The sequence below is a fragment of the Giraffa tippelskirchi genome, chromosome X, assembly GCF_054371585.1.
Source record: "Giraffa tippelskirchi isolate mGirTip1 chromosome X, T2T-mGirTip1v1.2.pri, whole genome shotgun sequence".
Lineage (NCBI taxonomy): Eukaryota > Metazoa > Chordata > Mammalia > Artiodactyla > Giraffidae > Giraffa > Giraffa tippelskirchi.
The window spans coordinates 41,532,762-41,548,665 of NC_137289.1; the positions used below are offsets into that span (position 1 = coordinate 41,532,762).

General features: G+C 44.0%; 1 protein-coding gene and 1 pseudogene across 44 annotated transcripts in view; one reads left to right on the forward strand and one right to left on the reverse strand.

Moving 5' to 3' along the window:
• The window catches only part of LOC145537089 (histone-lysine N-methyltransferase PRDM7-like), a 50,649-nt gene that overhangs the window by 19,322 nt on the left and 15,423 nt on the right, over window positions 1-15,904 (reverse strand). For 22 of the 43 annotated variants that reach the window (XR_014076186.1, XR_014076187.1, XR_014076190.1 and 19 more), the window contains 2 exons: window positions 1,620-1,716; window positions 378-541 (listed from right to left, as the gene is read on the reverse strand). The gene's annotated coding sequence lies outside the window, so the exon portion shown is untranslated. Of the gene's footprint in view, window positions 1-377; window positions 714-1,615; window positions 1,717-15,904 lie in introns of all 43 variants that reach the window. The other 21 variants (XR_014076193.1, XR_014076197.1, XR_014076191.1 and 18 more) reach the window with 1 other exon arrangement.
• On the forward strand, window positions 8,525-9,171 carry LOC145537091 (histone H2B pseudogene; annotated as a pseudogene). The gene has a single exon (XR_014076198.1). The product of XR_014076198.1 is annotated as a histone H2B pseudogene (transcript).

A 15,904-nucleotide genomic window follows, 5' to 3' on the forward strand; every position in this document is an offset into this window, starting at 1 on the left:
CAACAGATAATCCCGTATTATGGTCCGGCCACGTAGCCACAAGACGGCAGTTGGGGGTACAGGACCCACATTTACATGCTCAACGGAATAATCCGACTGCGGGCGGTACTTGAGAGTATAACTAATGAAATTGCAACTGCGTTGGAACTGTTGGCACAGCAACAATCCCAGATGAGGACTGCCATCTATCCAAATCGAATAGTGGAGGAAGGAGGAGCTTGTGGGAAATTCTACCAAACTGACTGTTGCATCCAAATAGGAGACAATCGAAGAGTTGTGACAGACATAGCTAAAAATATCAGGAAGACTGCCCATCTTCTAGTTCAGACAATGTTTCTGGTTAAAACAATGATTGGGATTGTCGTAGTCATACTCACCGATGACTGCTTATTCCCTGCTTCATACCGGTCCTAATCAAACACGTAACAGGGTTCATTCATAGAAAGAGTTGTCAAACGGAGAACAGCCACCTAGTTGTTGCTTTTAAGGGGTTACCAACCAGGTCTGGATGATGATGTTCTCTGACAGCCGCAGATGCACCCTAAATATCAAGAGCGGGGAATGAAATAGAAACCAGATCAAAGCCCCCAATTAAAGTAACAACCTTTTGCTTTCCCTTCCTTTATCTTGTGTTAACAGCTGCTGCTCATCAATCACCGCTTCCACATCTGATCTCTTGCTTGGTGGTCACCTCCTCTTCTCGGGAACTAGGGCTACCTGGGGAAGGGAGGGATCTGAGCTGTTCAAGCAGGAAATCTACGGTGTATTAAAAGATACCCAGAACAAAGCCGAGGCACTCAGTCTTTGGCGGCAACTCCACTGAGCCCACACCGGTGCTGAATAAACTCGGCTGTTCTGCATCTTTGAGTGCCGCTTGTCTCTTTCTGATGCCACGGATTCTATAACCACACTACTATGTCAATCAGCCAACTCATGGCCTACTTTCCCATGGCCTTTTTTTCAAACAGTCCTCAGAAGCTTGGCTTGTCTGTGCTTTTGCATTCTATCTGCCTTTTCGTTTTTTTGAGAGACTCTTGTATGGCAGGAGGAATTACTATGAACTGGGCCATCTTTAGTGGTAGGAAGTCATCTAGCACAACTGGTACAGTTGGAGAAGTGAGAGAAAAGTCCTAATACAAAAATGTAACTTCCAAGGTAGTGCTAACTTCCGGTTGTATAAGTAGAGAAGTATTCAAACAGAAAGAAAATGAAATCCCACATAAACGTGGTTATCTCGTGATGATCACGAAATTGAAATATGCTTAAGAGAACAGTCTATATATAGGTGAATCCTGGCTCCAGCTCTATTAAGTATTCACACTGTTTGAAAAAGTGTGACCGAGCAAGTCTCCTTTAAGTCACTGTCCCCCTTTCCCCAAATAATATCTCCTGAATTTCTAACCTGTTGCACTGCAGTTGGTCTAGTCTAGTATGCTGAGGCATTAAGATTGTCAAAGCTCATTGAGGCCAGAGACTACATTGTTTATTACATTTTGAAATATGTCCCCAAGGCTTGCAGGCAGGTCTGGAGCAGCTCCCACCACCCCAAAAAGCCAGATCTTTGCTCTGAACTCTCCCCTTCATTCTCTGGTCCATTTTTCCTCCATCTTCTCACCAACCTGCAGCATTCTGTGTTCACCGCCCCGGAAGGATGCTGTGTTCTTGCAGTCTTCATCATCTCCACGAGTGCCTGCCCATGGTCTGTATTTGAACTCTCTGTTGATGGAATGAAAACATTTGAGTAATGAAAATTAGAGGGTGCAGACAGGCTTGCATGGGAACTTCTTTATTAAGTTCCACAAAGGGACCCTGCCCTGCCTTGTGGCTGAGTTGACTATTATTAGTGATTTGAATCCTGTCGACTGGATCGTCTGGAAGACGAATAGTTTCCCTCTGAAAGTGGCACAAAAGACTTTTACGTGACTTCACTCGCAGTGCACATCTTCTGCACAATATCCCGTACCTGGTACTCTTACATACAAATATTCTCAGTTTATCCGGTATTTGGCCTGATGTGCTGCACTACAGAGTCTGTCTTTTAGGCTTGGCTAAGAAGGAAGTTGAGAGATCTTGTCGGGAGACCTTGTTGGCAGATTTTGTGGCTCAGATCATGAACTCTTTATTGACAAATTCAGACTTAAATTGAAGAAAGTAGGGGAAACCACTAGACTATTCAGGTGTGACCTAAATCAAATCCCTTACGATTATATAGTGGAAGTGACAAATAGATTCAAGGGATTAGATCTGATAGACAGAGTGCCTGAAGAACTATGGACGGAGGTTCATGACGTTGTACAGGTGACAGGGATTAAGACCATCCCCAAGAAAAAGAAATGGGAGAAAAGCAAAATGGCTGTCTGAGGAGGCCTTACAAATGGCTGTGTAAAGAAGAGAAGTGAAAAGCAAAGGAGACAAAGAAAGACATACCCATTTGAATGCAGAGTTCCAAAGAATAGCAAGGAGAGTTAAGAAAGCCTTCCTTAGTGATCAGTGCAAAGAAAGAGAGGAAAACAATAGAATGGGAAAGACTAGAGATCTCTTCAAGAAAATTAGAGATACCAAGGGTACATTTCATGCAAAGATGGGCACAGTAAAGGACAAAAATGGTATAGACCTAACAGAAGCAGAAGATATAAAGAAGAGGTGGCAAGAATACACAGAAACACTACACAAAAAGGATCTTCATGGCTTAGATAATCACGATGGCATGATCACTCACCTAGAGCCAGACATCCTGGAATGTGAAGTCAAGTGGGCCTTAGGAAGCATCACTATGAACAACGCTAGGGGAGGTGATGGAATTCCAATTGAGCTATTTCAAATCCTTAAAGATGATGCTGTGAAAGTGCTGCTCTCAATATGCTAGCAAATTGGGAAAGCTCACCAGTGGCCACAGGACTGGAAAAGGTCAGTTTTCATTCCAATCCCAAGGCAAGGCAATGCCAAAGAATGCTCAAACTACCGCACAATTCCACTCATCTCACACGCTAGCAAAGTGATGCTCAAAATTCTCCAATCCGGGCTTCAACAGTTCGTGGGCCGTGAATTTCCAGATGTTCAAGTTGGATTTAGAAAAGGCAGAGGAACCAAAGATCAAATTGCCAACATCTGTTGGATCACTGAAAAAGCAAGTGAGTTCCAGAAAAACATTTATTTCTGCTTTATCGACTATGCCAAAGCCTTTGACTGTGTGGATCACAACAACCTGTGGAAAATTCTGAAAGAGATGGGAATACCAGAACACCTGACCTGCCTCCTGAGAAATCTGTATGCAGGCCAACAAGCAACAGTTAGAATTGGACACGAAACAACAGACTGGTTCCAAATCAGGAAAGGAGTATGTCAAGACTGTATATTCTCACTCCACTTATTTAACTTTTATGCAGAGTACATAATGAGAAACACGTGATGATGAAGCACAAGCTGGAATCAAGATTGTTGGGAGAAAGATCAATAACCTCAGATATGCAGATTACACCACCCTTATGGCAGAAAGCAAAGAGGAACTAAAGAGCCTCTTGATCAAAGTGACAGAGGAGAGTGAAAACGTTGGTTTAAAACTCAACATTCAGAAAAGTAAGATCATGGCATGCGGTCCCATGAATTCACGGCAAATAGATGGGGAAATAGTGGGAACAATGAGAGAGTTTTCTGGTGGGGGGGGGGCTCCAAAATCACTGTAGATGGTGACTGCAGCCATGAAATTAAAAGATGCTTGTTCCTTGGAAGAAAAGCTATGACCAACCTGGACAGCATACTAAAAAGCAGAGACATTACTTTGCCAACAAAGGTCTGTCTAGTCAAAGCTATGGTTTTCCCAGTAGTCATGTATGGATCTGAGAGTTGAACTATCAAGAATGCTGCGCACTGAAGAATTTATGCTTTTGAACTGTAGTGTTGAAGAAGAGTCCTCAGAGTCCCTTCGATACTGAGGAGATCCAACCAGTCCATCCTAAAGGAAATCAGTCCTGAATATTCATTGAAAGGACTGATGTTGAAGCTGAAACTCCAATACTTTGGCCACCTGATGCAAAGAACTGACTCATTTGAAAAGACCCTGATGCTGGGAAAGATTGAAGGTGGGAGGAGAAGGGGATGACAGAGGATGAGATGGTTGGATGGCATCACCGACTCAATGGACATGAGTTTGTGTAAACTCTGGGAGTGGGTGATGGACAGGGAGGCCTGGCGTGCTGCAGTCCATGGGATCGCAGAGTCGGACATGACTCAGCGACTGAACTGAACTGAACTGATACCCTTCTAGAGCACTTTGTTTCCTGTTACCATAGCCGCCAACTCCCCTGAGTACCTGGTGCTGCCAGAACCCCTGCAACCCAAGCAAGTGCACCACCTCCACACCTGGCCCTCACAGGGGAAACCCAACTCCTCCAGGGCAGCCTCAGGTGCAAACCCCAGTGGACGACCCACATGCAGAGGTGGAAATGAAACCACAATAGAAACCCAGGGGCAGTGCGGCTAAGGAAGAAGACCCCAGACCTTCCCACCAGCTGTACAAGCTGAAGATTCAATCCGCAGATTCTGTGCCTATGGAATATATAAAAGGTCATCGAGAGCTCCCACAAAAGAAAACGCACTAGTTCTGATAGCTGTGGACGTTGGAGACAAGAACACAGAAGATAGGACCAGATTAGAATCTGAGCTGCCCCCACAGCAGGTCCAGACAGCAGCACAGTGTTAGAGGGGTTTCTAGGGAGGTGAGGTGAACTGTGACTCCCAGCGAGGGAAAGGATTCTGACAGCAGTGACTCAAGAAAAACATTGATTATTTTTGTTTTGACTTGTTCTGTAGATTCTTTTGGATTTTTTTTTCTTTTGTCTCCCCTTCCCCCCCTCCCATTGTAGTTGTTGTAAATGTTCTCTCATAAGATTTCTCTAACTTTCCACAAAACACCAAATAATGTTCTTGATAATTGGACTCACATTTCCTAAATATTTACTGCAGTGACCAAGGAGAGCCCTGGAGGTATAATAGCCCATCAGAATTCTTCTATTTTGGACCAAAAGATACAGACCTTCATTGCCCATTCTTGAAAAGGCACTGTCCACTTCATACCTGTACTACTCAGGGAGGCTCTCTCTAGTATCTTGCCCAAGGACCTCAATTCTTTTCCTTTATCTCATGAGGTTCTGCCAGTTTCAAGAAAGTGTTTTGTTTTTTTTGTCCTGTAGAGCCCTGTCCCTCTCCTGAAGGGCTCAGGAAAAGTTTGATTTCGTGGATTATCAGGATTTCATCTCAATGTTTGGCTGACAGTGGTGTACTTACAGATTCTTATATCCTACACAACAGGAAATAATTACAACTGTAGGTGTAAAGAATACTTTGCAGCAATTGAAAATGATACACTATCTTCTCGCTCACACAGAGAAAAAGAAATAAAATACGAAAACAAAATTACTGAACAATCACAGAACTGTGAAAATGACTGTGGTGGGGCCACCTTGTTTCTCATAAGTGGTCACCAGTGTTCTCTAAATAAGATGGAAGAGGCAGGAGATATGCCCACAATTAATTCAAAATACATATCTCCTAAGGGTTGATTTTCTGCCTCTAAAATTAATGTATCTGTGCCATAAACACTCATACTCAAATGTGATCATAATTGGAGATAGAGTATTTACCAAGTGATCAAGTTAAAATGCATTCATTAGAGTAGGTTTTAATCCAAATGACTTATATCTATATAATAAGGGAAAATCAGACATAGATACATACATATAGGGAAGAAAACGTGGGGAGGCATAGGGAGACTTCAGCTATCTACAAGCCAAGAAAAGTGGCCAGGAACGGAGGCCCGTTATGCATTCACACCTTGCATAAAATCCAACTCAGATGAAACCTTGATTTGGGCTTAGAGCCTCCACAAGTATGAGACAATACATGAATGTTGTTTAAGTGACCCAATCACTAGCATTTTGTACAGGAGCTCTAGAATACTTGAAAGTGTTGAAAGTATTAGTCGCTCAGTTGTGTCCAACTCTTTGTGACTCCATGGACTGTAGCCTGCCTCGCCCTTCTGTCCATGGAATTTTCTAGTCAAGAACGCTGGAGTGGGATTCCATTTCCTACTCCACGGGATCTTCTGGACCCAGGGATTGAACCTGAGTCTCCTGCATTGCAAGTGGATTCTTTACTATTTGGCCATTTTCTAATACTCATATGATATTTAAATGATCTTAACTAGTTTTATAAAATGAACAATACAGTAGATAAATAATCATACTTGTTACACTACTGTCACTAGACCCGAACACACCAGGAAGACCATTATTGGTTTAGTCAGGATAACCTCACTGTAGAGTGGCTCAGTGACCGTGGCTACCAGTTTGACTCCCTCCTTGGCTGACATGGAGTCAACATGAACTTTTTAGCTTCTCTGACTGAATGCCCTCAGCATCCCTATGATGTTAAGCTGAAAATCATCAAGATTTTCCACTTCAAAAACAACAGAATAAGGGCTAGAAAAGAATGACATTAGATCATCTGAACGAGTTAGGGTAGAAACTTCTGATTCTAGGCAGTGTGAAATGAGGTTTTTCTCCTGAAATTTTTTGTTGCACTTAACTTCTATGCTGTGTTGGGGTCCTCTTTTTAAGGGAATCCATAAACAATGGTAATGTTGAAAAGGTTTCTGAATGGGGTATGCCTATCCCATCAACACCACCATCCACGAGTTGAGACTTGCAATTGTTAATTCAGCTATGAAGCCATTTCCCTTATTTTGCCTTTACAGTGAACCACAACATTGCAAGGTGATTCCTCACTAGGTTCTCTTATTTCCTCAATCATCAACTGAAGTGAATAATTACTAGTGTTACTCCCCCTTCCAATCTTCAACATCAAACTGCTTTTCCCTTCTCCATCCTAGATTTTCTGTGTATCAGAGTCCTTTGAGGTCCCAATTATCTCTTCAAAACCCAATTGTTTTGTATTTTTAATGTTTTTTTTATAACTGATGTATTCATTTAATTTCTGAATTTACAAATGTGAAAGAAACACAGGTCATTAAGATATCTAATGGATTCTATTTCTTAAAATGACTTCATACACAATATATGTATTAGATTTAGGTCTTTAGTCCATTTTGAGTTTATTTTTGTATATGCTGTTAGGGAATGTTCTAATTTTACTTTATTGCATGTAGCTATCCAATTATCCCTGCAGCACCTATTGAAGAGACTGTCTTCTCTCCACTGTATATTCTTCTGTTTTTTTATTATAGATTAGTTGACCATAGCACATAGGTTTATTTCTGGGCTCTCTCTTCTGTTCCACGTGTCTGTTTTTGTGCCGATACTACACTGACTGGATTAATGTAGTTTTCTGATATAGTTCGAAGTCAGGGAACCTGATTCCTCCAGTTCTGCTCTTCTTCCTTAAGACTGTTTTGGCGATTCAGGGTCTTTCGTCTTTCCATACAAAATTTAAAATGGTCTGTTCTAGTTTTGTGGAAAATGCCCCGGTATTTTCACAGCAATTGCACTGAGTATGTGGATTGCCTTGGATAGCATGTTTATTTTAACAATATCAATTCTTCCCATCCATAAACAAGGTAAACCTTTCCCTCTGTTTGTATTATCTTCACTTTCTTTGATCAGGGTTTTACTTTTTCTACGTACAGGTCTTTCACCACCTTAGATACGTTTACTCCTAGCTGCTTTATTTATCATTTTATTCATTTTATCTCACCCTGGTGGCTTTTCAGCAATAAGAGTGATCATTTTTTGAGAAATAACCGCTATAAATCATTAATCAATTCCAGTATGTGTGGTACTTGGGGGACCTATATAATGTTTAAGAAAACAATTTAAAATTTGAAAAATGTTAAATATTTTCACTGTGTATGTGTAAGTATTCCTATTTCTGTTTGTGTTCTGTATTTGGAGAATGGGATTTTGTCAGTCTCTTCAAATTGATCATTGGTTTTGATAAGTTTCGGAGATAATAGCTGGTCAATTAATTCTTAGGATTTTCAGGAGCACTCTGCTGAGGAAGCCAGGACATTCTGCTCATGCCACTGCAGGTCAATCAGGAGAAGATTCTGTGTTGGAGTAAAATATCCACCAAGTGACCTGAGTCTCTCTGATGCCTGAAAGAGCTTGAGTTATGGAGGTCAGTCAGACTCTCTCAGGAAGCTCTAACTGATTATTTCATTTTTCAACTTCAGTGACTTTGGTGACATCTTTCAAACTTCTCATGCATCAATAGTAGACATAAGTCAGCTGAGGTGAATGGATGCCTGTTTCCTACATGGGGCAGAGTTCAAAGATTTTTCTGGTGGAGGTCACGGAAAGTTTGAAGATACCACTGATTTTGGCTGACTGGGGGTTAAGCGTGGGGGAGGGGCGTGGCAGGAGTTGGGAGGTGGGACATCCAGTGAGAAGTGACATGGGCTGCCATAGTAACAGGCCTCCCTGCTTTGCATTTTATCCAATCAGATATGGACAGTGTCTGTGACGTCAGGGAACGCAGGGCCTATAAACTCGGCCAACGGCCTTCAACGCCCGCACTGGTCTTCCCTCTGAGCCATGGGGGGTGGTGTCTCCCACAAGGCTGAACCAGCCTCTGACAACTCTCAGGAAGATCTGAGCACCAGAGAAACTGGCACCTCCGAAATTGAGCCCTCGGAAACAGAGCCCTCCAGACCAGAGTCGTCTGATGCCGAGCCAAAGAAGGCAAAGCGGAAGACGGCTAAGAGCCGCCGTCGCCGTCGCCGTCGCCGCCGCTCCCGTCCGGACGACTTCTTGAGCTTCGCCATCTATTTCCGCAGGCTGCTGAGGCAAGTCCATCCGGGCCTGAGTCTCTCCCGTGAGGCCGTGAACATCATGGATTCGTTCGTGAAGGATATGTTTGAGCGGATCGCCGAAGAGGCCTGGCGCCTGGCCCGCTCCAACAAGCACCGCACCATCACAAATCATGACATCCAGACAGCTGTTCGTCTTCTCTTGCCTGGAGAGATCGGCAAGCATGCCATGTCCGAGGCCACTAAAGCGATCATCAGATACAACAGCTGCAGATAAACTGCCTCAGGACCGCCTGAACATCGCAAACCAGACTTTTCTTCTCTCACTTGGAGAGAAAAGACCTGTAGCGATGAAGAGGCACATTTCCACCCCAACGAAAACATTAAAAACTTCATTAACTTTGCTTCAATGTGTGTCGGATGTGTCATTCGTTCGATGGAAAATCGTGTACTTTTTTCTTAGCGTATTGCAACTCGTCACTTTCCTAAATGGTTATATCTATTTGTGGTTTCTCAGCGATTTTAGGGATCTTTATGGTCAAAATGGTTTCCCGAAAAGTTTCATCGGCCTTTTTCATTTTCATTCTCCCACCTATACTTAGGTACCATCCAGAGATTTTTATGTGGTGTATAGCAACCGATAAAGAACAGTGTGGTCTTCCCGGGTGGCTCAGCAGTAAAGAATGCGCCTGCAATGCAGGAGTCGCAGGAGAGGCAGGTTCGATCCCTGGGTCATAAAGATCCCCGGGAGGAGGGCATGGCAACCCTCTCCAGTATGCTTTCCTAGAGAATCCCATGGACAGAGGAGCCTGGTGGGCTATAGTCCACAGGGTCTGCAAAGAGTCGGGCACCACTGTCGCGAGGTAGCACGCATGGACACAAAGAGCAGTGTGTGTGTGTGTGTGTGTGTGTGTGTGTGTGTGTGTGTGTTCAGTCACTCAGTCATATCTGACTCTTTCTGACCTCATGGCCAGGAGCCCGCCAGGCTCCTCTCTCCGTGCAATTTTCCAAGCAAGAATACTGAACTGGTTGCCATTTCCTACTCCAGGGGATCTTTCTGACCATGGGATAGAAACCATGTCTCTTTCGTCTCGTGCATTGGCAGGTGGATTCTTTACCACTGCACCAGCAGTAGCAGATATAAAAATCACACTTACCCATTCTATCTCTTCAATCCCAATTCACTTCCATGTGTAAAATAGGACTCAAACACAGTGTAAAATGAGAAAATTCTAAATTTCTGGAATCAAGCACCATATCTTATGAAATTACCTTATCTAGATTTCTCTTATCCTATTTTTTTGTTTGCAAACTAGAACATTTGGCTTTAAAAAAAAAAAAAATCCGGACTGAATTGCAAACTTGCAGGGATGATGGGATAGTCCAGTGACAGTGAATGCAGCGACAGTCTCCACAGTAGCAGCCAATGAGGGACTGGTAGCCCATGAGCCAAAGCAATTGGCCAAACATATGGTGGAGTGAGGAGGGCTGAACAAATAACAACCTTCCTGTGGCACTCAGCCTAGAGATGGAGCGGGAAGGTGGGGTGATAGTTTCCCTGATGTTTTTCCATTCAAGCACCTGCTTTTAACCATGGCGATGTAAGTACAGGTATCCATTTCTTGGGGCTTCCCAGGTGGCGCTAGTGGTAAAGAAACTGCCTTCTTATGTGGGAAACGTTAAGAGCCACGGATTCAATCCCTGGATTGGGAAGATGCCCTGGAAAAAGGCATGGCAACCCACTCCAGTATTCTTGCTGGAAAATCCCATGGACAGAGGAGCCTAGCGGGCTTCAATCCGTAGGGTCTCAAAGAGTCGGACACGACTGAAGCGGCTTAGCATACACGCCATCCATTTCTTGGGTCTTCCCAAGTGGCGCCGGTAGTAAAGAACCTGCCTGCAATGCAGGAGACACAGGAGACCCAGGTTCTATCCCTAAGTGGAGAAGGTTCCCTGGAGGAGGGCATGGAAACCCACTCCAGTACTCTTTCCTGGATAATTCCCAGGGACAGAGGAGCCTGGTGGGCCACAGTTCATAGGGTCACAAAGAGTCGGACACAACTGAAGAGATTTAGCACACATGCATGCATCCATTTCTTGTTGTGGGACATGTCTCTAGCACCTTGCATCAAAGTAAGAAGGAGGACGATGTTCAGCAATTAAGAGAAATAAGATGACTCCTTCTTCTACCTCAAGTATTTGACTGCTAATGCTTATGATAATATTTACTGAAATTAATGTCCATTGTGATTCCTTCTTGGTGCATTGACATTTTTATTTCTATAAGTATATTGCTGCATTTCAAAGTAGTTGGTGATTTCCCTATTCCTTTTATTTTTGTTTGAGATACTTTTTGTGATTTTAGTTAATTAATTTTTTATTGAAGGATTATTGCTTTACAGAATTTTGCTGTTTTCTGTCAAACATCAACATAAATCAGCCTAGGGGATACATATATCCCCTCCCTTTTGGAACTCTCTCCCATCTCCCTCCCCATCCCACCCCTCTGGGTTGATACAGAGCCCCTGGTTGAGTTTCCTGAGCCATACAGCAAATTCCCCTTGGCTATCTCTTTTACACATGGTAATGTAAGTTTCCATGTTACTCTTTCCATACATCTCACCCTCTCCTCCCCTTTCCCCATGTCCATAATTCTATTCTCCTATTTCTTTTTTAAAAGATTGATTTCAAGCTTACTACATCCTTGGAGAGAGAGAAAGCACACTGTGATTTCAGTCCTTTGTAATTTACAATGGTTTTCATTAGAACTTAATATTTCATTTTAAACTATTCACTTTGAACTTTAAGCAACAAGGATATGCTATACAGTACAGAGGAATATACCAACTATCTAATAATAAATGTAAACAGAGTATAATATATAAAACAACTGAATTGCTATGTTGTAAATCTGAACAAATATAATATTGCAACTCATGAATACATCCACAAAAAAAGAAATTAAAGTTAAAAACAATTTATCAGTACCACTGTTATTGGATGTAGAAATCTGTGAAGGATGTGATTCTCAGCAAAACAATGAGAGAAAAACTAGGAGGATCTACAAAATTCCAACCTCTTGATCCCAGCTGTAGTGTTTTCTCGAGGTCAGTCATGATAGAGTTCGGTAAGTTCTAAATTATTTTCCTAGCAATTTCATTTCCCAGTTTATTCTCATTCTCCCAAAGTGTACTATGGAGTTCTTCAGAAGCAGTTTATGTGTGATATGCAGTAGATAAAGTGAAGAAACTGATATACGCATCCACTACCTCTATCACACTTATCCCACATATCCCAGTTTATTTACATATTTTCCACATATCCTAGTTAATGAAACATTTAAATATATAAATGGGGACTGATATATAGTATAGAAATGGCAAAACAAACATTTCACACACATTTCAATTTTCTAATTCCCTGGTTTTTTGAAATTATTTTTAAAATTCATACAGAAGAACAAGATGGCAGAGGAATAGGTGGACGCGGAGTACATCTCTCTCCACAGATACATCAGGAATATACCTTCAGACACAGAGGTGCATGCAGAACACCAGCTGAGAGTGGACAGGAGTCCCTGACTAGTGGAAAATAATATATAGACCCACCCAAACCTTGGTAGGATGAAGGGACTAGGGAAAAACAGAAGTGTTAGTAGGACTGGACCTGCCTTCAGCAGGTGGGGGAACTGAAGCAAGGGTCCGATCCCCACGTCGGGGCAATTGTCGGAGTCAGAGGAGAAACATTTAAGGATGAGAGTGAAACAGCTGATCTGTGGCAGCCTAAGTGGGATGAGAATCAGACAGTCCTTGCAGCCATACATACCCAAGACGGGGATGCAGATCCCCTGGAAGGTGCAGCGGCTGGTAGCTGGAGTTTAGGGATTGTGGAGCAATCCTAAAGCGAGGGCTGCTCTTGACTGTGGAGAGACTGATCAAGGGGATATGAGGGAGGAGACTGTGGTGGCAAATGCCTGTGGAGGAAAGTCGGGCAGCCACGGAAGCTAGGCGATACTGCTGAGTCACGTTTGGCGGTGGAGCCATCACCATAGCCTCTCTCTTCCCACACTGCCAGCATTGGCAGCTGAACAATAGAGAGGCTGGCCCAGCAAGCACCTGACGCACTGAATTACAGAGGAGGACCCCATCCAGGGTGCCCCTTTAAGTGCCTGATGCGCCAGTCTACGGAGTAGGACCCAGCCAGGGGGGCCCCTCTGTGTGCCCGATGTGCCAAACAACAGAGAAGGTCCCCAGGCAACGAAGCCCTCTAAGTGCCTGAACGGGTGGAGTTACGGAGAAAGACTGGCCAAAGAGGCCTTCTGATCGCCAGCTACAAGAGGCTTGAGAAAAGACTGATAGGGCCATAAGTCTTGCGGTGGAGGCAGTCCGTGTCCCTGCACACTTGGCGCTGCCATGGTCCCTGCAAGCCAAGCAGCTGTGCCACCTTCACGGTCAACTCTTACTGGGGCAGAGCTGCCACAGGCAAAAACAGTCTTGTGCCTCTGCATGCGGGGTCGCTTCAGTAGTGTCCTACTCTTTGCAACCCTGGAGACTGTGGCCTGCCAGGCTTCTCTGTCAAGGAGCGGCGTTCTCCAGACAAGAATACTGGAGTGTGTTGGCTAATACTGGTTTCGCGGTTGCGTGGCATGGAGCGGCCCTGAGGAGATACCCCATGTCCAAGGTCAGAGAAGCCCCAGCAAGATGGTAGGCGCTGGAGCGACTTTGAAGAGATACCCCACGTCCAAGGGCAGAGAAGCCCTAGCAAGACGGTAGGAGGGGCAAATTCACATTTAGAATCAAACCTCATCCCCGCCAGAGATGCTCAGAGGGCTCAAACAAACCTTGTGCACGCCAGGACCCAGAGCCCCCACAGAGACTGAGACAGAACTGCGTTTGAGTGTCTCCTGTGTAGGTACGGGTCAGCAGTGGACTGCCGCAGGGGCAGGGGCCCTGGGTGCAGCAGACTTGGCTATGGCATAAGCCCTCTTGGAGGGGGTCGCCATTAGCCTGACCACAGAGCCGCCAGATCTTACACAGGACTGGGAAATAGACTCTTGAAGGGCACAAACAGAACCTTGTGCACACCAGGACCCAGGAGAAAGGAGCACTGACCCCACAAGAGACTGACCCAGACTTGCCTGGGAGTGTGCAGGAGTCTCCAGTGGAGATGTGGGTTGGTGGTGGCCTGCTGCAGGGTTGGGGGCACTGAGTGTAGCAGTACATGCATGGGGCCTTTTGAAGGAGGTCGCCATTATCTTCATTACCTCCACCATAGTTTGGCCCCAGGTAAATAAGAAAGAGCGAGCACAGCTCCACCCATCAACAGAAAGGTGGATTAAAGATTTACTGAGCATGCCTCTGCCCATCAGAACAAGACCCAGTTTCCCCCTCAGTCAGTCTCTCCCATCAGGAAGCTTCCATAAGCCTCTTATGCTTCTCCATCAGAGGGCAGACAGACTGAAACCACAATCACAGAAAACTAACCAACCTGATCACATGGACCACAGCCTTGTCCAACTCAGTGAAACTATGAGACATGCCGTGTAGGGCCACCCAAGAAGGACAGGTCATCGTGGAGAGTTCAGCCAAAATGTGGTCCACTGGAGAAGGGAATGGCAAACTACCTCAGTATTCTTGCCTTGAGAACCCCAGGAACAGTAGGAAAAGGCAAAAGCATAGGACACTGAAAGATGAACTCCCCAGCGGGTAGGTGCCCCCTGGAGATCAGTGGAGAAATAACTCCAGAAAGAATGAAGAGATGGAGCCAACGCAAAAACAACACCCAGTTGTGGATGTGACTGGTGATGGAAAGAAAGTCCGATGCTGTAAAGAGCTATATTGCACAGGAACCTGGAATGTTAGGTCCATGAATCAAGGTAAATTGGAAGTGGTCAAACAGGAGATGGCAAGTGTGAATGTCGACATTTTAGGAATCAGAGAACTAAAGCAGACTGGAATGGTTGAATTTAACTCAGATGACCATTATATCTACTACTGTGGGCAAGAATCCCTTAGAAGAAAGGGAGTAGCCATCATAGTCAACAAAAGAGTCTGAAATGCAGTACTTGGATGAAATCCCAAAAACGACAGAATGATCTCTGTTTGTTTCCAAGGCAACCATTCAATATCAGAGTAACCCAAGTCTATGCCCTGACCAGTAATGCTGAAGAAACTGAAGTTGAACGGTTCTATGAGACCTACAAGACCGTCTAGAACTAACACACCCAAAATATGTCCTTTTCATTACAGGGGACTGGAATGCAATAGTAGGAAGTCAAGAGATACCTGAAGTAACAGGAACATTTGGCCTTGAAGTACAGAATGAAGCAGCACAAAGACTCATAGAGTTTTGCCAAGAGAACGCACTGGTCATAGCAAACACCCTGTTCGAACAACACAAGAGCAGACTCTACACATGGACTTCACCAGATGGTCAACACCGAAATCAGATTGGTTATATTCTTTGCAGCCAAAATGGAGAAGCTTTATACAGTCAGCAAAAACAAGACTGGGAGCTGACTGTGGCTCAGATCGTGAAGTCTTTATTGAAAAATTCCCACTTGAATTGAAGAAAGTAGGGAAAACCACTAGACTATTCAGGTATGACCTAAATCAAATCCCTTACGAGTATACAGTGGAAGTGACAAATAGCTTCGAGGGATTAGACCTGACAGACAGAGTGCCTGAAGAACTATGGACGGAGGTTCCCGAACTTGTACAGGAGACAGGGATCAAGACCATCTCCAAGAAAAAGAAATGCAAAAAAAGTAAAATGGCTGTCTGAAGAGGCTTTACAAAGGGCTGTGTAAAGAAGAGAAGTGAAAAGCAAAGGAGACAAAGAAAGATATACCCATTTGAATGCAGAGTTCCAAAGAATAGCAAGGAGAGTTAAGAAAGCCTTCTTTAGTGATCAGTGCAAAGAAAGAGAGGAAAACGATAGAATGGGAAAGACGAGAGATCTCTTCAAGAAAATTAGAGATACCAAGGGAACATTTCATGCGAAGATGGGCACAGTAAAGGACAAAAATGGTATAGACCTAACAGAAGCAGACGATAGTAAGAAGAGGTGGCAAAAATACACAGAAGCACTATACAAAAAGGATCTTCATGACCTAGATAATCACGATGCCATGATCACTCACCT